This window comes from Rhyacophila brunnea, unplaced genomic scaffold (genome assembly GCF_057557595.1).
Source record: "Rhyacophila brunnea isolate RB1 unplaced genomic scaffold, BYU_Rbru_1.0 scaffold_13, whole genome shotgun sequence".
NCBI classification, from domain to species: domain Eukaryota; kingdom Metazoa; phylum Arthropoda; class Insecta; order Trichoptera; family Rhyacophilidae; genus Rhyacophila; species Rhyacophila brunnea.
Window position 1 is genome coordinate 4,076,020 of NW_028232785.1, and position 26,152 is coordinate 4,102,171.

General features: G+C 33.2%; 1 long non-coding RNA gene across 1 annotated transcript; it reads right to left on the minus strand.

The window, feature by feature from the left end:
• Window positions 1–1,553: 1,553 nt before the first annotated feature.
• On the minus strand, window positions 1,554–3,173 carry LOC147076190 (uncharacterized). The gene is made up of 3 exons (XR_015069709.1): window positions 3,080–3,173; window positions 2,481–2,689; window positions 1,554–2,056 (listed from the first exon to the last, which is right to left on the minus strand). It is a non-coding gene; the product is annotated as an uncharacterized LOC147076190 (long non-coding RNA).
• Between the last annotated feature and the right edge of the window lie 22,979 nt (window positions 3,174–26,152).

Sequence of the window (26,152 nt, forward strand, 5' to 3'; positions counted from 1 at the left end):
TTATTTGGAGTTTGGACGGGACATAATTTTCCTGTTAAAATAGAATTAATCAAAAAAGACGAGACATTTTGGATTGAAAAGATTGAAAAAAAGATATATCACTTTTATATGAATTGTCTACTGCCAGAAATAGTAGATCCCAGAACCAGTAGATCTATGAATATTAGAGAACCAGAAAGGCTGAATTTCTAAATTTTTACTTTAAATTTTATTATGCTTAATATATTTTCAACAAGTCTATATTACATCACTATTTTATAGTTCATCAAGATATATCTAGTTTACTAATATAGTTTACTGTTACGAGACACCCAGAACGAGTGTAATTTTATGAAATTCAAAATAATATGTATACTTACATCTAAATAATGATACCTGATCTTGCTGGCGATTCCACTGCGCCATATTTTGTATAAGCATTCGTCTCTGCAGCCGTGAGTTTTGGTTCCGTGTAAAAAGTACATTTTGTTCTCAAGGTCAAAAACCAAATTGGTTGTTCCAATGGCTTATAACCATTCCTCATAAATGATTATAACTGATATCACCTCATAACTGATCAGTGCCACGCACGAGTTAACTCGCGGGATCTTTTAAACGTCATAACTTCTGAATGAACTGTTTGTGTATATTTTCTTAACAATATTTATCATTTTAGTGTGAAAATATTCACGTTAAACATGTTGATTTGGTAAATTTTCACAAATATTTATCATTCTATTCTTATTTCATATTTTTTAAGGGATTCATTTTATTCCAAAAATAACTGACCTACAAGTACCCACCTGGTAAAAATTGAATTTGGATTGGATGGAATTTCCTAGTAGATGTTCCAACTAAACAACATGACGCTTTCTATATATTATTTACTGTTAGTTTTGAAATTATTGTATTTGAAATAAATAATGTATCAATAATACACATAGAAATCAATAGATATATAAAATAGATATCACAGTTTAAAAATCAGAAAGATCAATGCATATTACCATTGTTTATGTTACAATATAAAACAACATTTATCATTGAACGTAGGTACCAAGAAAAATAGACTTCATTAAAATGTGTCAATATAGTATATACCTTAATAATTATATAAATTATTATATTGTTAATTACTCTGTGGGGTCCATATATACTGCTTCAATTGTAATTTAATTTTACAGTATAATTATTTATGTTAAGTACTTGATTTACTTATTATATGTACAAATGTAATATACTTACCTACTTATTAGGATATATCTTGGTGAATTTTAAAATAAGAGGAAATTAAATGGAGGTCATCGTGTCTAACTAGATGTCTAACTAGACGTTGTTAAGTCTTATATAAATATTTATACATTATTAAATTGTTTTTCTGTTTTTTATTGATGTAAAGACATGGCATGTATTCAAAGTAATAACAAATTAGCTGTGTACTATTTATTTAACTTATATTAAAACCCCAAGATTGATTTCGTCTTACGACATATTTTATTCTTCTAAGTTTTACTATGACATTGTAATATGAACCATGGATATAGTATAGTACTTAAAAAAATCAAAACTGGTAATATATTATTTCAATATTTAATAGTCAATTTTCATTTGAAGTCAGCATTTAATTACTGGTATAACACATAATTATTAACTGATATCTACAACTTCAGATGGACAAATTAATTGATATATCATATTATCAGTTTTCATTTCCTTTCAACAATGTATTCATTCTAGCAGCTATTTTAAATATCTTACTAGTTTTTATGTCATGGCACCTTACAAAGGCTCTGAGCAACCGTATACTGAGCTTCGAGAACAGATGTTTACGACGGATACTGGGTGTGCGGTAATTTTAGAAGTAACGGGAGATAAAAGAACGCACCAAATAGCCTCGCATCACGTTGAGAGTGAATACGCAACTTTGTACCTGGCCCGGCCACGTGCTGCGAGTGCCTGAAGAGAATCCCAATCTGGTTTGCCTGTTCTTCAAGCCAACCGGATTCCGGCGTCCTGGATGGCCGCTAAATACTATCTATATAGCATATCTGGCGGAGTTACGGGCTGCTAGTATGACCTGGAACGATGCAAAAAAACTAGAGTGACAGAGATTCTTGGAGGCGCCGCATTGTATCCATATGCTGCAACTAAGATGCAGATATAGCCGAAGAGAAGAATTAATATACAGCATCTAGAAAACTTAAAGTCTTTGAAATGGTGTTAGAAAGACAATGTTTCTAATATCAAAGTGATATTGAGGATGAAAAAGAAAAGACTTGGAGAGTAAGCTCTACCAAATGACATACCTGATATGATACAAGTAACTGATATGCAAAATTATATTATATTTTAGAATATTATGAATCAATTTAGCAACTTTTATATCATTATCGATAATAAATTTAGTGCAAAAATGTAATTATAAAATTGTTTTATTTTTTAAATATGTATGCGAGATAGATATAGCTATAGGTTACAAACATTAGTCACTTTATATTTACCTTTTGTAATTGTACTATTAAATCTATAAAATGGGTATATAATATGCTTGATGGTCTACGTCATAAATAATATTATATGAATCACGCCATGTTCGGATCGTACGCCGAAAGTCGGATTTATTTCATTATTAATTAAAAGATTTATTTCATTCCATCTTATTCATATGAAACCGTCGACAAGCAAAGATCTCGGTAGACATTTTCTCCATCTGCAAAAAACATAACATATGAACTGTTAATAGTGTGATTTTTAATCTTTTATAGTGTGCGACTGTTTGAAGAATGGTAATTAAAACGGATTAGTGATAATACAAAGCATCAAAAAAGATTGATTAACTAAAATAAAGTAATCAGGTAGGTAACATGTTTAATAACAACTAGAACGCCTTAGATTATATCAAACAAATAAATATGAAATCACAGGCATTCTCGCAATAACCTCCAAACTAACCACGCAACTAACCTCAAAAAAAGTAGTCGGAATTATGAAACATTGAAAGTATGTGTAGACTAAGAAAACAATAAATTAACACTTGAATAATATATGCAAAACACACAGAATACTACTACAGTAATAAATAACATAATATTGTACTTACAGATAGTGTTTCTTATTCCTGATATAAAACACAATTCCTTCGTTAGGTATCTTGCAATTTGCTATCAACATAATCTGACAGCAGAGAGTTTTTTCTATTAGTCTATGGCCAAAAATACGGATTTACTTGGCCGGCTAAAAAAAAGATTTTAATATAGCAAGAACATTTTGAATATGCGACAAATAAATAAAAGTATATATAATATAGTTGTTAAAAAAATCTGTGTACATTATAAAATATATTTAATATTATAAATACATATATTTTTTAAATTCATGTTATAATTTGTAAACGACGAAGCACGTCAGCTAATACGCATAGTAAATGTTTAAACTTTGGTAATCAAATTCGAATGTGACAGAAAGAGAAAGAAAAACTTTTTAATCATATTAGCATGCGTAAAAGAGATGTAACATAATATCACTTTCACTTTAAAAATCATACCTAGTATTCAATGTCATAGTTCAACTTTAAATGAAAAAACAGAAACTCTAGGTAAGCATGTGTGCCCTTAAGAGAACTAAGATTTGAAGATCTGAATGAACACACATTGCACTTATAAGGTTTTTTACCAGAGCGTGTTATTTTATGTACTTTAAGATTACCAAGTTGTGAGCATCTATATGAACACACATTGCATTTATAGGGTTTTTCACCAGTATGTGTAATTTTATGTCTTTTAATAACTCCAGGATGCAAAGATATAAATGAGCACACATTGCATTTATAGGGTTTTTCACCACTATGTGTCATTTGGTGTACTTTAAGATACTTGAGACGCGAGCCTCTATATGAACAAACATCGCATTTATAAGGTTTTTCACCGGTCCTTGCCATTTTATGTGCTTTGAGATGACTAAGTTGCGAGAACACATTGTCTTGTCTTTGATCAACCATCATTTCTTCGTGAACCATCATATGACTTTTCAGATAACGTCTGCAACTAAAAACTGCGTTGCAAATACTGCAAATCAAATTACGTGAGAAATGTATTACTCTTCTCAGAATAAGTCGAAGTTCCTTTGGAGTATTTTTTTCTGACATTTCTTTTTTAAGGTTTTGTTCATCTATCGTCACTTCTGAATACTGTATCGCTTTATCAGGTGAAAATCGTTGACTCCTGTCTGTAACGTGATTCCTCGTGAAAAATCTTTTGGTAGAAACCTAAAAAAAACCATTTCAGCATTATCAGACGTTATTAAATAAGTGAGAGTAAAATGACGTTCAGAAATGATAAACGTACTACATATTAAGGTAGCTTATTAAAAAAATAAATAATGTTACGGAATGATCCATTTATGGGTAAACAAGTGCACCTACATATGAAATTCAACAGCAACTGCATAAAACATTGTGGCAAAATTTTTGGTAAGTTCCAAATGGAAAACTCCATATATTGGGTAAAGGAATTGACTGATATGAGTAGGATAGGTTTACTCTGTAACAGTGATATGTTTATTTCTAATATATCTTGATAAAATAATTTATGATCACCAGAATTACGTAGGTACGGTGATGCAGTTTTGCTCCATTTTCGAGAACAATAAATTATATCGTGATTTACATGTAGTAACTAAATAGGTATAATCCGTTTCAGTGCGTCGTTCGAGAGTGTACATAGAACCTGCCACGCTTAAAGGCGAAACTAGAATTTATATTCAAATTTCATCAAGCAACCTTGATCAATAGGATAAACAATATTATTTTTAATATATTATATTTCGAAATTCCACATAATTTAATAGAACACTAACGATACGATACCACTCCATATTAAAGAAATGTGGAATGGTGTAGGGATTGCTATTAGGTAGCGAAACTTAAAATTACTATACCCAGTGGAAACTTTTAATGGTGGTTTTAATATTTCGTGAATTAAGAATATTATTACTAAATATCATCATAATTATTTTATAGATAAGTTATTAACGTTTAGCTTGCCCACTGTTGCGGCACACCCCCCTTTCGCCTAGAAATTATTGGTCGTTTTATAGTGACTAGTTGTTCATTTCCATAATCTTTTGTTTGTATAGTCTAAGACAGAGTAGGGTAAGGGGTGCAATCACTTATCTACAATAAAAATACAGGCTGCCAAGGAACCAAGAATATATCTTATTTAAGAGATGATTTTTTAACCACTGCACATAACTACACCCGTTAAAGATGGTATTTATTATTCAATTATTATAGAAGACATTCGAGACTTTGTATTTTATGGCAGGTACTACATTAAATCGCCAATTTAATGACATCTGACTTGATTCGCATGAAATACTTTTCAGTTTTCAAGATGTCATAATTTTATTTTGTTGCTTAGATCGAACTTATGGAACGGTTAACTGTCAAACGGAAGTGTGATACTGCACATACTTTGTCATTTATGATCAGTATTTAGACGAGCAAATTATGGATAGAGTGACGATCGAACAGCGATTCCAAATTATAAATAATCTCTAACTTAAGCTATGACGCTCGTTTTGGGATAAACGGGTTTGTTAATAAACAAAATTGGCGCATATGGAGTCCAATCTATAAGTGATCCTACAGACTTCATTACATAAAAAAGCACTGACTTGTGTGGTTGAGATGCTGGAGGAATCATCGAACGTTATTTACGAAATAGTGAGGCCGGAGTTCGCGTTACGGTCAATGGAGATCATTGTTGCTGTTGAAAATAAGGATGGCATTGATCCTGACAGGATGTGGTAGGTAACTACAGTATGAAACTACGTAACCAACATTATTCATGATATTTGTGATATATGGCCAGCAGTGCTGGTGGCCCAAAACCGGACGTCAAGAATGCGCTTCGTCAAAAACAGCCGCGGAAGCCATGTGCCACAAATCATTTTGAACTGTTAGACACTGTCGACTGTCTGACAGTACAAGCTAGGTAGGTACTTATATTCATTAGTGTTAAAACTCAAATACGTTAATACTAAGTAGTTATAACTGCTAGCGAGGATGTTATGCACACATAAAATTACAAGTAACTTAGGATTACTAAGTCCTGAGCAGCAATCACATCCGTGTGAATCATTTTTGACTTTTGAGAATACTTCCGCATCGAAAACTATAAAAATAAATTTAACTTTTCCTCCTACTTATATAATTATATATAATTTTTCTTAAAAAAAATCCGATCGCGGAAATAGTTTGCAATAACTTACTTCACCACGTTTCACGATCGTGATGTAGGACGATATCTACGTTGCAAGTGTTGCAAATCAATATATTATAATATTTGAGGCTTTCATGGTTGTTTTTTTATCATAGTGGATTTTTGGGTTTCCACCGTGTGTCCTTCTTCCTTCCTTAATCGACGTTTCGGGCTCGTTGCAGAGGCCATTATCATATCATCTCTTGATAGTGGCCTCTGCCCCGAGCCCGAAACGTCGAGTAAAGAAGGAAGACACACGGTGGAAACCCAATAATCTACTGTTGCAAATCAAATTACGTGAGAAATGTATTACCCTTGTCAGAATAAGACGAAGTTCCTTCGGAGTATTTTGTTTTAAAATTTCTCTTTTAATGTTTTCTTCGTCTATCGTCACTTCTGAATACTGCATCATTCGATCTTGGATTCCATCAGGCGAGGATTGTCTACTACTATCGGAATCGCGATTCCATGTAGAAACCTAGAAAACAAAATTATCGTTACACTATAAATTCTAAATTATGTTTTATACTATTCCGTTTAAAATATATTTTTTCAACGTTTTTGCTTTCGAGCATCTTCAGGCATCAAGGCTTCAGTTGAGGCATGGTCTAAAAAGATCGTCACTAGGTGATGCGCGGATTATGCAAATGACGCGAGCCGAACGAAATATAATTTGTCATAAAAATTCAACACGCGTCCATTTAATGTTATTTTATTGTTAAATTAGTAATAATAATAGTATATTCATTGACATGTTTTCTTTTTCAAGTAAATGGGTAACTTCTAAAGGATTCAAGCTCTGTACTATTCCATTTAAGTCGTTTTATTACGACCCGGGTTTCGCCTTTCGGCATTTTCAGGCGTGGTGTAGACTCACCATGGGTTAACACAAAAAACGACTTAATATGACTTAATATATGAATTTTAATTCAAATTCCATCAAGTACCTTCGGTCGATAGTAATAATATTATCAATGGGAAACGTTTTTTAGTCATCTTTACACGATTTAAGAATTTCCGACACTATCACAAAACCAATTGACGTGCTTACACCTCAACTGTCGATCTCCGATTGGCAAAGAGTAAAAAACTTCGTCCTACATACTGTTGAAAATTATTTGCCGTTTCACTTATGTATGCTCGTAAAGAAATGAGAGTTAAAATGACGATAGGAAATGATAATAGTATGACACGACCCCGGACGTCAGCCTTATGCTGATGCTCACTATAAATCAGTAGGCGACGTAACCACATACCCCGGTCACATAGTGAACGTGGAAAACAAATTGTATGCGCCGATCTGTTGACGAACTGAGATGAAAATGTCCAGATAAAAGTCCCGCTGGGTACACTGGCGAATCCGTCAGGTGAACCGTGGAAGATATGAAAGTCGGCCATGAGTGCTTTAAAAGGTATATGTTATAATAACTAGCTATATAATGTAATATAATGTATAAAACTGTAAAATCGATATGTTAGAACGTAAGAATTACATATAACTTGATCCGCTTATTAAGGCGATGTCTTTACCTACCAGAGGCACCTTAGGAAAAATACGAAGCTTGCAAATTGAGACATTTTCTTGATAATTTACGATTCCAGCTGTGTTAATTAATAAATGTGTATTTGAAAACATTAAAAAGAAAAATATTTTTTATTTTAAGTCAAAGATAAACTTACAATTCTAAAATGTGTCATAAAATGTGAATTTGTTGAATTAGACCCCATCTTATTATTACACATATTTTTAAGTCATATTTATTATTAAAATTCAGTTTATTAAGTTTTCTAAGCAACGCTAAGAGATTTATTTCTGTATTTCGTATTTCTCCCGGCAGATTCGCAACTATCGTTTTACTGCGCATGCGCCCCGCTATAAAATATGCTCTTGCACGATAATACGTGTTACCACGTCCATTTTCTTGTTATGGCCGTGATTATACGTACTGTCAGCAGTAAATCCATGCACGTGTTTACGTGGTATACTCTATCATATCACAATTATTACACAGTAATAAATAAATAAATATTATAAACGTTCTTACCTGTTCTACTGGCTTGCATTCGGAATATGAGCAACCCGGTTGTGAATCTTCATATTTGATTTGGCATTGTGTGTCTTCTATAAATTCGTCCTTCGAATCAACTAGTTGAGGATCTGTCTCAGACTTTAGACTAGCAAGGTTAATGTCAGGCCACTATAAAAATAGAATAAAATTCAATTGCCATTATTTTAATACGAGGGAGTTGCTTTTGTTTATAACCACAATGGTATTGAATCGAGAGAAGAAAAAAAGTGGATTTGGGACTAGGAGAGGCCTTCATCTAACAAGCAGTGGATCAATTTCAGCGAATGATGAGGGTAACAATATATAGCTATCAAACTAGTAGATACTATGGATACTTGGATACTTGCCAGATGCAGGATTCGAATCTGGGACCCACGGCGTTATAGTCCTACGCTTAAGCCGCGCAGCCACCGTGGGTGTCTAATTGTGGGTACTTTATTAACTTTATAAAATATTGGCGACAAAATAAGGACAAGTAAAACAGTTTTGAAAAGCAAATTAGATAATATACATCGTAAAGTATGTAATGGCGTCATCTGACATGCCAATAGCACAGAACAGATTAAAGTGTCAATAACATTGAGCTTCTTTACGAGCTGTTTGTTGGCGAATTTAAAAGCGGGCGATTGAGCTACTGCGATTTGATGATTACACACAAAACTTTCCATTCGCTGAGAAGCCACAAACCAGCGACTATTTTGACAGAAAGTAGTTCGTTTTTTTACCGGGAAGTTGCTACTGCGCAGACGCAGTAGGCCCACACGCCGGGATGTAGCGTGTAAAGTTGACCGGCTTTCAACTTTTCTCAGTAGAGTGTTTACAATCTGCTTGTTAGCTTGTTCGATGATTATACTGGGCGACTTTATAGGCAGACTGTAAACAGCTTGTAAAGAAGCTCAATGTGATTGACGCTTAAGACATAATTCAGACAGGCTATATCTCAATTTATTACATTTTGAAGAAGGAATTTGAATGTGTGACCTACAAAAATGAAAAACACATTAATGACGAAAAATAGTGTGTGTTGCAATTTGAATGATCGTCAGTGCATAAACGGAGAGCAGTTGTCAGAACGAAGGGCAAGCTTAGAATAACGTATTCTTGGTACGTTATCTTATATTCTTCTACATCCAAGATAGGTTGCCTGTTATTCTACACCCGTTAGGTATATCAGTCCCATTAATTCTATGTTCCCTGGTCTAGGCTGTAAAATAATCACTCAATGCTGTTTAAATATGAGACGGTGACATACGAAGTATGTGAAGAGGCTATAATTAGTTGTCGTCAAAGCCTCTGTAACCACTGTCAAAAAAAGAATGTAACCAAAGCCACATGAGTGGAAAGAGATGGATGATCATTTTATTCAGCATTAAGTTTATTATGATAGAGGGTATAAATATGAATTACAGTGAAACTAGTGACATAGGTAAATAAAGTAACATGTGATTACAACATATATTAATTAGTTGGGCCAATTATGGTGGCTCCATCTTTCCCTATACTTCCCTCCACCGCAAATCCCAGCTATTATCAGATATTGAATAACATTCAGTTACCTCATGACAACGGGCGCGTGTAGGCTTATTACAACTATACCGTCGTTAAGTGAGTATTTTAAACATACAGACTGATTCAAAAAATAAAGTGCATACAACGAGCGTGTCCAGTGCGACCGTCGTGGAAGCCATAAAGCGTCAATTACATTGAGCTTCTTTATGAGCTGTTTATTGGCGAATTTACAATTTGCCTGTAAACTCGCCAGTGTAATCATCGAATAAGCTAATAAGCAGGTTGTAAACACTCTACCGAAAAAAGTTGAAAGCCGGTCAACTTTATACGCTACACGCCGGCGTGTGGGCCTACTGCGTCTGCGCAGTAGAGAGCAGTACCAACCTCCCGGTAAAAAAACGAACTACATTCCGTCAAAATAGTCCTTGGCTTGTGACTTCTCAGCGAATGGAAAGTTTTGTGTGTAATCATCAAATCGTAGTAGCTGAATCGCCCGCTTTTAAATTCGCCAATAAACAGCTCGTAAAGAAGCTCAATGTAATTGACGTATAAATCCAACCGAGTCTCCGTGCAAACTCCGTCAATTAGACCACCTGTGTCGTGTAAGCGGCACAGGGTGTATCCTCATTTAGCATACATTCATCAAAAGTGTACTGTGCTAGGACGAGAGAGCACGCACCAAGGATCAACTTTAACCAGACCACAGAACATCGTAAGAGGTCAGTGTTTGGCATCCTACGTGTAACCACCCCCTCTCAGCATCCTCATCCACCATCACAGTCATTCCACTAATCAATCACAGTCCACTATGAAAAACGCAACCATATATATTTCATTCAATTCCGAAGTGTTTGAATTAACAAATATGTAGTAGGTAGCAATAACACATGAGAATGGAACGTACCTGTGAATCGTTAGTGAACATTGACGAATCCGAGCATTCACCGAGGTCTTGGAAGGCTTGTGCTCGAAGGAGATCCACTTCATTATCACTCAGAGATACGTCATGCATACACTTGTGAATGTGATTGATCAGAATCTTTTTTGAAGAGAAAAATGCATAACATACATCGCATACAAAATGATTGTGATAAAAGGAAGATCTTGTCAATTTTAAACAGATTTCTTTTTCAGAAGCATTCACTATTTCCTGCTTAATGTCATGTTCTTGTATTGTAATTGCATCGTACGGCATTGCGGCTTGCGTCTCAGGAATGCCGTGTGCTCCGTGCTGAAAAAATGAAAAGAATGCTCCTTGAATTATTTTCTTATGAATATTGTCATAAATGTTGTATATATAAATTTCTATAATGGATGAGCTATCTTTACCTAGTATCAGAAAAGGTTATCTTCAATATACCTATCTATAATATGTCAGTAGTGTTATAGTACTCTTTGTCAACATTACTTGTTAGCAAGAATCAAGACTAATATTAATACTATCGACCGAAGGCACATGGATTTAGGTCTTGTACTATTAATTCCATTTGAGTCTTTTTATTGAGACCCGGTCGGTGTGTATTTATCTTTTTGTGAGTACACATAGTGCCTGAAGATGCCAATAGGCAAAACACGGGTCGCAAAAAACGGCTCAAATATAATAGAAGTACAAAAACCTAAATCCATTAGAATTTGTTAAAAATTAACTGTTCACCATCCCCAGTAACCATAACACACAATGATGGTTCGTATGGCAATATTGTAGATATTTTTATGTATTGCGTTGTGAAAATTGGTAAACGTCAAAATGCTCTTCGCGGTGTTGTTAGTTTTTCCGGCACTTTAACCACTGTCGTTCGACTGCGCTGGCGCAAAATTCACATAGTTCGAACGGTCGCGTGAAAATTTAGAAGCTGCTGAACTTTTTTGATAATAAATATGTACTTATACAATCTTGCAACTTGCACGATAATATGGTTTGGTATGGCCGCGATAATATGTACAACCTGCAGTAAATCTATGCACGTGTAAACGGGGTATAATAAATTCAATAAACCCGTTATTTTTGGATTACAGTGACACATAACTACAACAACGATTTGGATTTGGTAATATGAAGAGAATGTTCCAGTAAACGTTTCTGGCTATTAACAGCTCATTTCTGGCAAAGTTGACGTTTACTTATATGTTCCAGCAAGCATCTGACCATCCATTATCCATCAAATTCAAAATGTTAAATGTAAAAAACACGACCTATCCTAAATGGTGGTGAAATGCGATGAAATATACCTACAATAAAAACGAACTAACGTCTACATACGTTCTACAATTTTATTATTAATAATTTAGGTACCTATATGCAAAAACTAACCTCGGTTAGTAAAAAGGCAACGCGTCGGTAGAAGTCGTCTTATAAGCCTTAGTGAGGGAAAGTAATGCTGAGCGTTGACCGCTGAGAAGAGTTTTCCGGATGGACAATAACTTACATCTATGATACCACGTGCTGGCGGCATATCCAGCGATACTCATAAAGATTGCATCGTAAGCTATTTTAAGAGATCTGATCTTAAGACCCCAATTACTTCCAGTAAGCCAAGAGACCTGCTGGTAAGCTGCTTTGGCTTTAGCCACCAATGTTTTGGCGTGGTGCAGAAATGATAATTTGTCATCCAGTAAAATGCCTAGATATGTAACCTTGTCTTTGACTTTAACTAAAGTACTACCCATATGGATGGTGGGCGACATTGAAGTGAGGTTGGCTGCTCCCTTAAGGGGACGCTCTACAGAATTGCCCTTGAGAATTGAAAATATGATTTTTTTACATGTGGTCCGGAATTGTTGCTCTACTGGTAATATTCAAAGGTCGCCGACAATGCTTTGGTCTAAAGTAAATAATGTTAGCTTAAGGGGGGACATGCTCGTCGAAGGTCAAAATTGACTTTTTATTGTATTTTCAAACCATGATCCTGGACACTCCTTAAACGTTGTAGATAATCTATTTATATAATTTTGAAGCCTTATTATCCTTTATAGTTATTTTAAACATTTGATGACTGCATAAAGTATTTTTGTTACATAAAATAGTATTCTTTTAAACCTCTCGCTCTAATGTTTTAGAATATAGTCATATTTCGGTACATAACTGTGCAGTGGTGTTAAGATTTTTTACATTTATTAATTTTTAAACGCATTTATAAAACCATTAGCATAATTTATTACGAGATAATTTTTGTAAAATATTCACGATAAAAAATTATATTGATAATCTCTGTGATCCCAAATTTGACAAGAATTAGGCATTTTATTATTCAAAAAATCGGCAAGATTAACACATTTCAAGATGATTCTAAAGATATTTATTATAAGCTATGTCTTTGACCATTCAAGTGTGATAAACATCTTATGAATAATGATTGCTTTATAATAATTATTGACCTAAGAATAAGGTAGTGTTTTTTTGAAATACGCCATTTCTTTTGTCATTCCCCAGTGGTTAAGCTACAACATACGGCCGTAGCCATAAATTGACAAACTATAATTAAAGTAGGGAGTAAAATGATATTAACGCGCGTGTTTGAACATGTACCGTTTAAAAAAAAATAAAAAAAAATTCGGTTAGGTACATGTTCAAACACGCGCGTTAACATAATTTTACTCCCTACTTTAATTATAGTTTGTCATTTTATGGCTACGGCCGTATGTTGTAGCTTAACCACTAGGGAATGACAAAAGAAATGGCGTATTTCAAAAAAACACTACCTTATTCTTGGGTCAATAATTATTATAAAGCAATCATTATTCATAAGATTTTTATCACACTTGAATGGTCAAAGACATAGCTTATAATAAGTATCTTTAGAATCATCTTCAAATGTGTTAATCTTGCCGATTTTTTGAATAATAAAATGCCTAATTCTTGTCAAATTTGGGATCACAGAGATTATCAAAATAATTTTTTATCGTGAATATTTTATAAAAATTATCTCGTAATAAATTATACTAATGGTTTTATAAATGCGTTTAAAAATTAATAAATGTAAAAAATTTTAACACCACTGCACAGTTCTGTACCGAAATATGACTATATTCTAAAACATTAGAGCGAGAGGTTTAAAAGAATACTATTTTATGTAACAAAAATACTTCATGCAGTCATTAAATGTGTAAAATAACTATAAAGGATAATAGGGCTTCAAAATTATGTAAATAGATTATCTACAACGTTTAAGGAGTGTCCAGGATCATGGTTTGAAAATACAATAAAAACTCAATTTTGACCTTCGACGAGCATGTCCCCCCTTAATTAAATTTAAATCATAAACACTGTCGAAGTGAATAAAGAATGGGGTGACCAAAAAATGATATCTTCTAATATACGTAAATGTTACTAAATTCAATTTGTTAATCAGCTATTTGGTGGCAAGTAATTGCAACCAATATGATGGATAGCCACGATATAAACTTGATAATATATTAATAACGTTTTAACCTGAAAACCTTTAACTAAACATACGAAGGATGTTGAAATACATATCTACCTACATTTTTATTTCATGTGCTACCCAAAAAGCATTATTAATGAATAGTATTTATTTTGAATGTGTAAGACCTATTACATAATTATTAAAAAAAATAGGTACATATTGTTTAATTCTAATGCATATTTAAAAAAAAACGTGGAATATAGTTTATTATAAAAAGAAAGTGACTTTCTATTACTTACCCGATTGGTTTAAATTTAGTCTGACACTTTTACAAACAAGTAACACAACTTTACTTTTAGTTGGTAGGTACAATAATTATTGTATTTTGTTGGTAAGTAAAGCCAATGCAAGAAATAATTTATACTTATAAAAAATGATTATTAACGTGGTCACCCACAGATATTTTTTTTTATTCAAAGCTAGCGGATCGCCGAGAACAAGACAAAAAAAACTTTCAACAGAATCGAATCACCCAGGGCTGTCGAAGACGTCTAATGGTACGTTTACATTTGACACTAATATCGTCATATTTATGTATGACACCATATTCACTTAAGGCCATGCATTAGTTGAGGCACGGTCTAAAAAGATCGTTGCTAGGCGATGTGCGGATTGCGGGTCGCGGGTGAAAATGACGCCTGTCAAACGAAATATTATTTCTCATATAAATCCAACATACGTCCATTTTATGTTCTGTTTATTATTCTATTAGTATCAATAATAATATATTCATTGACATGTTTGCTTTTTAAAGTAAATGGGTAAAGTTTTTAGTCATCTTTACACGATTTTAGAATTAATTGGCCCGTCGCCGTCACGCAGCAAAGTGACGTGCGTCCGACTCCACGTTCTCTCAATGAATGCGAAGCAAGTACAAATTTTCGTCGCGCGTACAGTTGAAGATTATTTGGCGTTTCACTGATGCGTCACCTTAAGTGTAAACAGTAAGTATATTTGTATCTGCCACTTATTTTGCGTGTGTCGACTCTCACCTACCACTTATTCAATCTACTTATATACGCAAATGTAAACACCGCGTATTCGACAAGTTCGAACTTGGAGCGATATATCACCGAAGTTGGACCACCGTCTACTTTTATGTCAAGTACCTGACACATTATTATATGTATATTTCTAAAACAACGGACAATCAATTATTATCATAGGTACACCATGAATGTATGCCCAACGTTTACGTTAATAAATGTACTGTAGCGATCTGTCAAAAATCATAGACAATGAGAAATAAATCGGATGTGCCGTGTTCTATGGATTTTGTTCGAAAATAAAATATCGCTTGTTCTCGGCACATGCGATTAATTCTGATGCACTCTGTGAAGAAAAAATGCGCTTCAAATGGTATTACCTAATTCATTTTGGCCCACACCTGCACTCGTATTAGGTACGATAATATTATATTGAATATGCAATGATGATCAAGTGCTAGATATCGCAATGTTACTGTTAATCGTTCTTCTACGCATTTCTGAATTGTGTGTCTTGTTTTTTGGCAAAAGGTCCAATCTTGCAAACTAAAGTTCACAAATTGAGTTGGATCTTCGATTTTAAACTCTGACATTAAACGGAAGGCACATAGTTCTTCTCGTCGCTGAATCCATTCCCGCACCCATCTAGACCATTTTCCCTCCTTTTTGTTGCCAAAAGACTTAAAATAATAACACTCGCTGCTTTCTTTTTTAACATTCCCATATTGACAACTGACATAACGTTTTTGAGAAGTATACAAAATAAGTGTCCGAATAAATTACAATACCATATGTAAACACCGCATATATTTATTCCAATGTTGCCATTGAATAAAGTGTCGAGACTTTATTTCAACGAGAAGTATACCAGAATTTTATGTCAGATCCATGCAGGTGTAAACAGTAAGTGAATTTTTATGTCAGACACATAAAATAAGTATATCGGTATAAGTGTCAGATGTAAACGTACCATTACTTGTTTTTATGATAAATTAATTGTGTGCAATTTGGCGGAAAAATATAATATACAGTTGCTTACCATTCGGTTATCCAATGAGCTGGGGTTTGTTTACTCTTCTGCCGACATCCTACAGTTTTATTTTTTATCTTGCCCATCTCGCGTAAGGCTATCTGATATTATAAAAGTCACACAGTACAACAGTGTTTAAATCTAATATGTTAATTGCACCGGTTTAATTAAAAACTCTAACGAAATTAACATTTTAATGATTTACAGATTTTCCTATGTTATATCAACTTAATAGCAATTTTAATGAGACAAGATACATATTACGATATATCCAAAATACACATCATCAGATAATATGTGAAATATTTTGATAAGCAAAAAAATAAGAATAATACAAAAATAACATAACATAATCAGCTAGTCTTTTCATAATTATTTTAGATGAATGTTGCATGCCGTTTGACGCGTGGAAGTATGTAATTATTCCATCTGTACAGTAAGCTATTTTTAACTTTAAATTTGTAACTCTTTAAAACGTATCTACCATTAGATTGATATTATTTTGACAGCCCTGTATTGCATCGGCCGGCATCAGCTAACGTCGCATACATGTTATGTTTGAAGGTAATAATAATAATAATAATGATTATTCATTCGACCGAGAATTGTAATTACTAATTATTGCGTTTCTTAAAATAAATACCCGATGGTTAGAGGTTTTTGAGGTTAGACTGAATTAAAATGACGTCCTTTAAACGCTGAGATTACTCTCTGAATGTACTATGAATGACCTTGTGCTGTTCGGCCTACTCTTAAGGATGGATTCTGTTTTATGCGGAGCAAAAGTGAGTTTGTTAGTAAAACCCCAGGTCATAATGGTTTCCAAAGCCTCGTTAGCAGCTAGCTCAAGACCATTACGGCTGTTCGCACTCACAAGGAGAAGCGCAGCATCCGCATAGGCAATAATACTGCAGTCGTTTGGGAGCGGGATCGACAGAAGGTCATCAAAAAGGATATTCCATAGGAGTCCAAGAACTGATCCCTGGGGACACCCCCTTGTGGATTTTCTAGGTATCAAAATAGACATTATCAAATAAAACTCACTCACTCAAGTTTAGATACTTTCAATATAACTGTTTATAATAAATATACCATTTACTTCTCACGCAGATCTTTTAAGGTTCAGCTACATTATGATCACGTTATGTGCTGTCACAATAAGCTGCCGCTACGGGAAAAAAGACGTATATGAGTTCGTTTTTCTTGGTACTAATTTAAAATGTTATCAGACTGACTCTCCCATCCCTAAGAACATTTTGAACTTTTAAACGAACATTGTTAGTTAGCGAAATCTGCCGAAATCACCAGAACAATAATGAGGTTACCTCACGCGTGTCGTTCTTTGTGTTTAATGGTTTTCTCTGTAGATTTTCAATTAAATTAGTATCCATGTCTGCTGTGTACGTCTATTTGAAATAGAGTTGGCACTCTCCATACTGTAAAATTTTTGAGATAGGGATCATTCAAAATATTTTGCGGAATGACGAAACCATAAAAAAAATTGTCAATAAATATCATTTTTTTCACTGCAGTCATTGCTAAGTGTGTTGAAAGATTGAACTATGACGTTACCAACATTGTTGAAGTTTCACAGAATATTGTTTACCTGATTTGTTGATCCACTGTTCACATAAGAGCAGCCAGGTTGTGGGTTGTCGAATTTGCTTTGGCGTATTTTATCTTCAACATACTCGTCGCTGAACTCAATTCCTTGAGGATTAGTCTCTGATCTTATGTATTGAAGGTCTAATGAACGGTTCTAAAACATCAATATACGATTATATTGCAAAATAAAAATAAATCTATAATTAACTATTTCTTTTATTCAACGAATAATTCACAAGATTTAAGAATGTACCACTCTGATTATTGAACATACATAATTTTGAAAAACACTTTCTGAGAGAATATATTATAACCAATAGAAAAAATCTTTTCGATAAAAGTAAGCCACTCCGGCAGGGAATCAAACCTTGCATCTCCTGGGTTTACGCCCCGTCCATCGCATTTACCTCTATGCTACGCAGTGACATACTGACTGCGACAAATTTTAACTATTGGCCTTTTTAATGCATAGTCATCAGCGTTCTTCTAAATCAAGCTACTTTGGCAATCGGTTGTTGTTTTTATTAATCAAAGTAGATACATATTTCTTCAATTACTAACCGATGTCGTGATGAGTATGTTTTAAAAAGACCAATAGTTAAAATTTGTCGCAATTAGTATGTCACTGCGTAGCATAGAGGTAAATGCGACGGACGGGGCGTAAATCCAGGAGAGCAGGGTTCGATCCCTGCTGGGGTGGCTTACTTTTTTCAAAAAGATTTTTTCTATTGGTTATATTATATTTTCTCAGAAAGTGTTTTTCAAAATTAAGTAAGTAAGTAAGTACCAGGTAGGCAGTTAAGACCCGGCATAAATAGTGCACATTAAATTTTGTAAGTCATACGTATTTGTTTTGAACTAAGACTACAATTTACAGATGATATTGTGTAGTTTTTAAAAATCAATTAATCCCTGCCACCAAACCGTTATAGTTTTAGTATATTTTGGGGATACGACAAAATTATGAACATTTATTCATTTATACTTATTTGTTAGCGTTAGATTAAGAATACATAATATTAATACACATTATGTTGGTTCATTTTTTTAAATTCATTAAGCCCTGTCTAACCAAATTATAATAGATCAAAAATATTGTTTTATCTATAAAATACATCTGAAAACTGTTGTCTTATTTCAATGAAAACAAGTAAGTATAACTGACAACGTTTAGTGTGCACTATTTACGGCGGATCTTAAGAGCCTACCTCAACCCTTCGCCAATACTCTGAGCTAACATATTTGGTATAACACTAGTAAGCAGGATCCACTGTAAATGAATATCGTTACTTATCATCCTGGCATGGTCGTGACCTAAGAACAACTAGACAGCTCGATCGTGTTTATGTGTATACGCGTTATTTCTTGTCTATGGTTACTACCGTTTATGGCATATTTTCTTTAAAACTGTTTTATTATTGTTAGTCAGAATTTATGAATATCTGTGTCTATAACAGATAAATATAATCAAATACATAGCATTACGATTATTCCCGCGGTTAAATGCGTATGGTACTGACTAAATTTCGTCCTGAGCTGAAGACGACTTTAGTTGGCTCTTTTTAATGCAGAGCCGATGATGAAACACAGAAAACAATTAATATTCTCTATTATTTAACAATCATAACCTCTAAATCATAATTGCAACGTGAATATACTACAATCAACTTTCGACGAATACGCAGGTGCACTCCAATCTGGGAACCTCGGTTCTAATACATGAGTCTGTTACGTATTAAAAGTATTAATATAAAATTGTTAGCAAGTACGAGTAAGTACCATCATAAAATATTAGAGAAATGACCGTGACGTCGGTTAGTAATTGAAGTAGTAGATACCTTATAATATATTTTCTCAGAAGTGAAAAAAAATATGTAAGTATGTTCAATTATTAGAATGGTACATTCTTAAATCTTGTGAAATATTCGTTCAATAAAAAATAGTTAATTACTTAAAAACTATTTTATTACTTAATCCGAAAAAAAACCGAAAAAAGCGATTGCCGCGTGTTATTATTACATACGAACTTGGGTAATTACGATCATTAAGTATTTAAATAGTAGAGGTAATTATTAACAATTATCGTGTAAATAAATATAACATTTGAGGCGCGTACTTTTTGACCACTCAGTAATCTGTGGGCCGTGCAGCAATACGCTACGGTCTTAAATCCCGAACGTCCATGTTTTGTCCCGAATATCCATTATTCTGAGAGAGCGCTAAAAATTTCCCGAATATCCACAGTGAGTACTTGTAAATAAAACGCATTTTCTGTGCATTTAATGATTTATACCAGTATATTATTCTTGGAATCTATTCTTAGATAATGTTGCAATCATACAGTATAAAAAGAATGATTGATACATCTACTGATATTAAAATATACGACAGTGAAATTTGTTTTTCGTCTCCTGTAAAATTGACATTTGGTCTATTCGGGAAACAAATCCTATAGCGACGATCTGGCGTTGCACCGATAAAATCATACACATCATCGATAAACAATCCACATCTCTCAATCTTAATTCGTTCTTGTACACTAAGCTGTTGTAAAGTGATTCATTTTCGTTACCATATTTTACCGCTTTCACGTTGGCTAATGATTGGCTATATAATAAACGTTTTACCAAAGGCCCAAATTTTGTATTTTCTCGCCGCTTACACACCTTTCCAAAAACAGAGGCAGTAAGAAGGTTTCGTCGCCTTTCTAGCCATTCTGCACATTCAGATTGTAATACAGTGCGTCTTTCTATATCCCTCCTCTCATAGTTTGTCAGTTTGAGTTTTTTCAAAAAAGTTTCTTTTAACAATTGATATTGATTTTTGTCCATATCAGGTTTTTGGCAACTCTCTCCATAATCGGGATTAGATAAAGGAACAGAATGTATTGGTTTTCGCCAAGATTTTCCTATTTTTTTTTTATTTATTTTCAACCTTCTTGATTCTAAGCGATTTATGAAGGCTTTTGGGCTATTTTTATAAACTTGTTTTTGAATTGTGCAATGTAACTTATTTGTATTAAATGCGATTACCGCCGCTGCACATCGTCCCATGTACGATTGTCTTTGAGAGTAGTTAATTCTCTTGCCGCCTACAAATTTTGCAATCATGTTTTTAAAAGATTCTGAAATATTAGTAGAAAAATTATAAATTAAACTTTTTGAATTTAGCACCAAACGAGAATTATATATCATTAATTGAGAAAATAGACTGCATTCTTTTAATGCTGGTACATAATTTACATCAAGCATGTCCTCTGTATTTGGTTCATTTGTACACAAATATGGTAGACAAGAAGTATGGTCTCCAAAAACATGGTGCGGTCCATTAATTAAATCTTTTTTCAAAGCGATAACCTTTTCTTCGAAAGTACTATCTTGTAGTTTTCTATACTTGATTGCACCTATGACGGCTTTCCGCAGACGTCTTTTTCTTGACGCAATGATTTTTCTTACATTCAAGGGATATCTTGTGTCTTTGGTTAATGCCTCTATTTTGCCACAATAATTTCTAATTAAATGGTTTTTACATTCAACTTTCTCGACAGTTACATTCGGATATGGGTGACAATCAAGAATTTTTTTGTATGTGCTGGAATCTCCATCAGCAATCAATTTTGAATAAATCAATCCATGTGTATTAATAGATTCTTTAAAGCCTTCTAATATTGCTGTAGATTCCATTCCAGCTGACGGACCGGTGTAATTTAAAAAGCATTTATGTTGTTGAGCAGGGATATTTTTATTTTTAGCTTTGGCGCACAAATCGCAATATTTATTTTTCACTGACATGTACAAAATCTTTCCGGTTCTTTGACCAATGATCGTGGCAGCGCCAGATGCTGCGGAATAATTGCATCTGTATGAACGTTTCGACCAACAGCCGTCTGCAACAACTGATATCATGGGAATACCAGAAGAATCGACGTCACCATTTTCGATTGCAAGTTGTCGCTCTTCTTTCGCAGCGTTTTCCATACTCTTATTTTTGGTTTCGTCAAACCACTCGTACACCTTCTGTTGACTCTTTCTGTATGTTCTTGCTGTAATCGATGGTACGTCAATTGCTGAACACATTTCTTCCAGATTTGAAAATCCACTGCCGATACTGATTATACTGGATACAAATGCGTCACACAGATTCATTTTGTTTTTGTTCATTTCAGTGGTATATAATTTTAATTTTTTACCACAAAGTTTACATTGGATAAAAAATGTACTACTAAAGTTATCCCGATTTTCCCCAAAAATTTCTAAATGTGATAAATTACAATTAAATGGAGAATCATGGTGGCTAGTTAATTGAAGTTGTTGGAAAAAATATGAAAAGTCTATAATTCTACGGCCTTCTACACGGAATTTAGGGCTTGAATCTTCAATTTCATTTTCTATAATAAATTCTTCGTGTTCGTGTTCAAATGTGGGATGAAATTCTGGTTCAGGTAGTATGCTTTGAGGATTTCCATGCTCAGGCATAGTCTTCGGCAATATATCAATACTATAATACATTCAAAAATATTAGTTAAGTAGATAGTTAACAGAAAACAAAATGTATAGCTGCTATTAATTATTGTACCAGATTATAATTTTTGTCACAGACACACTAATTTCGAATAAGACATGGCACAAACATAATATAAGTACAAATGATCATTATACTTAATTGTGTGTATTAATAAGTAATACGCAAAACTTCCTTTTGCAAGATAAATAAATATTGTGAACCAAAATTTTCTGTGAAATGTGGTTTTTTCAACTATGTATAATTATGTCAAATTATAAAATAATAATTTCAAACCTTTGTGTTTTTAATGTATTAATATTTCCATCTTTTCTCCTACGTCTTTTTTTGGAACTTCCAGCCATCGGATAGTGAGTTCGTGGCATTTTTTGTAAGTACAATCGATATAAATAATTGTGATAATATTGTTAGGTACCTATGTCAAAAACCGAGGATGAAAATTTCGCATTCCCGCTGAAATAAATGACGTTCATAGTATTGCCAGGCTAAACTTTCGAAATTAAAGTTAATTTAAAAGAAAAAAATATTTCATTGGTAAATATTATGTAAGTACAGGCATCCATTATTATGTTATTATTTGATGAAAGTATTCTTTAAAATCATCTGTATTATTATAATCTCGCAAATTCATAATTTAGTAAAAGTTAAATTTTCTGTAATATAAATATCAGTAGGTACCTAACCTAGGTAGATTCATAATTTGGCTAAGTAAAAAATATAGATATTTTTACTTCGCGATGTGTTTGGGGTGTTCTAAATTATGTAAGTATGTTTAATAACAAATGTGAAATTCGAAAAACCTCATGTGTATTATTTATTAAATAAAAATAGTAAAACTAATAGTAGATACAAATGGTGAAAAACTTCATTCACATATTTACTAAAATATCAATCCAATAATATTTTAGTAGATATGGCAATACTGGACGACCCGATATATTTCACTGAAATAAAATAAAATCTATCACAATTTATAAAATACATACCTACTACAATCATAATTATTTTGAATGTAGAGGGAGATAGTTGTAGAAAGGGACAGAAAACTAATTGCTATGTTAGGCAAAATAGATTGCAACAGTGTTAAAAATTAGAATGTATGATTTAGTATGACATTACGTAGAATTTACGCAAATACAAATTTCTTCAGATTTTTTTTGCTTTCCGATCCTTCTGTCAAAATGATTTTACGTTTGCTATAATACGCTTGAATATCCGTTTATTTAACCTATTTTTGTGCTCAATTTGTAGCATTTAGTGTTACAAACAAATTTGTGTACAATACTAGTGTGTTGGCGTATTTTTTTGGACATATAAAGTGAAAATAATACGAGCTATAAATACTAGACATCATGCGCTAGTTCGTAGGCGATTCTAATGGAAGATTAGCTTGTCGAAAATTTCACGGAAATTGTCGTTTAAAATATTTCACTATTTAGTATTATAAATTTATAATTAACAAGATGTTTCATCATTTATTCAATGATTAATGATAACCCTTCTGATACGTAGCTTTAGATTATTTGGAATGTCTATAATTATAGCATATTTTAATAACAAAATGTCTAGTCGATTCCGTTAGATTTAGAGGGAACAAAAACTGCAAATATTATAATTATACTGAATATATTTTACTACATTATGTTTGATAACATTAAAGCTATCTATAATAAACGTTTTGACATAATATTTAGTGGAAAAAACGGTTATCAACACAGTCTATTAATGTCACAAAAATATGGCTTCGTTATCAATTATTACATTTCAAGGTTCCAAAGAATATTATTTTACGTCATAAAAATACTTTATGCAGTTATCAAATGTTTAACATAAATATTTGCCGATGAATAAGCTTCATAATTATATAAATAGTTTTTCTATAAATCTTACGTAAGATTCAGGCTTAACCTCCGAAAATACCAGAAAATAGCTGACATGGAACACCTTCCCCCCTGTCCATTCAATTACGTTGATTCTGGTATTATTTGGTGCGGGGATCGTACATACGCAAAGCCACATATGCGTTTTTAAGCGACTACCACCCGATCGGCATTTTGACTATGTCCTGGCGATGACATATTGTGGCGGCCGTTTCTACTAATGCAGAACGAGCCGTACTCGGATTAGTACTACGTTTCTTAATGGTCGATAATTTAATACAATTATTACGTTAATCGCATGTCATATCCACAAAACATAGTGTAAAATAATGACCAAATAGTATTAAAATGCATGACAAACCATTTGAAACGATCATTTATCTTTAAAAAGGCTGTAAAATGCCTAATTACTTAAATATATACAGTTCAAAGCCTCCCCCAAACCAAAGCGAATATTCGCGGCGAATATTCGCAGCGAATTATTCGCCAATCAAGCTCGTATTGGCTTACGGGACAGAGCACGCTTGCGCGACCGCCTTGCGTCTTGAGTGCGAATTTGCAGCGAATATTCGCTGCGATTTTCGGGAACTCTGTCGACAGCGAATTTATTCGCGGCGGACAATTTCGCCAAGGGAATTAGTAAAATCAAAATGGCGAAGACATTGAGCAGCTGATCGAGTTGGTCCGGAAATATCCATATCCTTTATAATTTCTCTGACAGTGACTACAAAACATGAGAAAGAAAGATAAGATATGGGATGAAATTGGCAGGGAAATTGTTGAAAATGGTATGAAGGTCGTCATAATAATATCTTTTATCTTTGTCTAACCAAAGTATGTAAAGTTTTTTGACAGGATGAATACGCTATTATAAATAAATAACTTTAATCTAAGGTCCCGATATTTAAAAAATACATATTATTAATTTGCGTCATGCACAGCCTTTAATAACAGAAACTTTATATCTTTGATTGTTAGGGCACTGACAGTTCTAACCATAGATAAGTTCTAACTTATTGCGATCGTTTGACGTTTTGGTTTCGACTTTCGAGCAGTCATATCAATAATGTTATAATTAGGTATCATTTACAATACCTACTTCAATCATATTCGGTATCGGTCACGTAAATACCCATTTTATATTCGTTGATAATATTTTTTTAGGTTAGATAGGTAGTCTTTAAGATTATTTTTTTGCATCTAACATTATGCAGCATAGCATTTCTATTGTAGCTAAGGATATAATATACATATAGGTAGATAAGTAGGTACTCCATGTCGTCATTGTGGTATTTTGTAAGGTTTTAGACCAAAAACCTTACATACTACTTACTATCGGGTTATTTACAGTAGGACATAGGTACCTAGGTTGTTTGTTTTTTGATCTCAAGAGACCTCAATCACAAAAACGATATTATGTACCTATATACCTACTAGGTATATATTTCCTTCATTATGTATAGGTATATTGAGCTAATAAACTGGTTTTGCCCAGTGCCGACCGCGAACCAAGATAATATCTACATGTTCCATGTACCTACCTAACATAACCAATGTTTTCTGTTTCACATTAATTTGTATACCTACCTACAAACATTTTAAACTTAATTGAGATGTTCTTAAACTTCTGTTCATGTAATATTATGTAGGTAGGTATATCTTGGTCTGCATTAGGCAATAAGATTAATAATTTTATGTGCATGTAAATATAAAGGTCAGGTACCTCCTCTAAGTACATAATATTATATTATCATCATGGATACCTACCTGAACGATGTTGGAGATATACTAATGCTTTGTGATGAATTTAATTTTAGCAAAGATCTTCAACCTTTCAACGTAGGTACAAAGCACCAGAAGAAATTAAAAATGAAACCCCCGGCATTAAC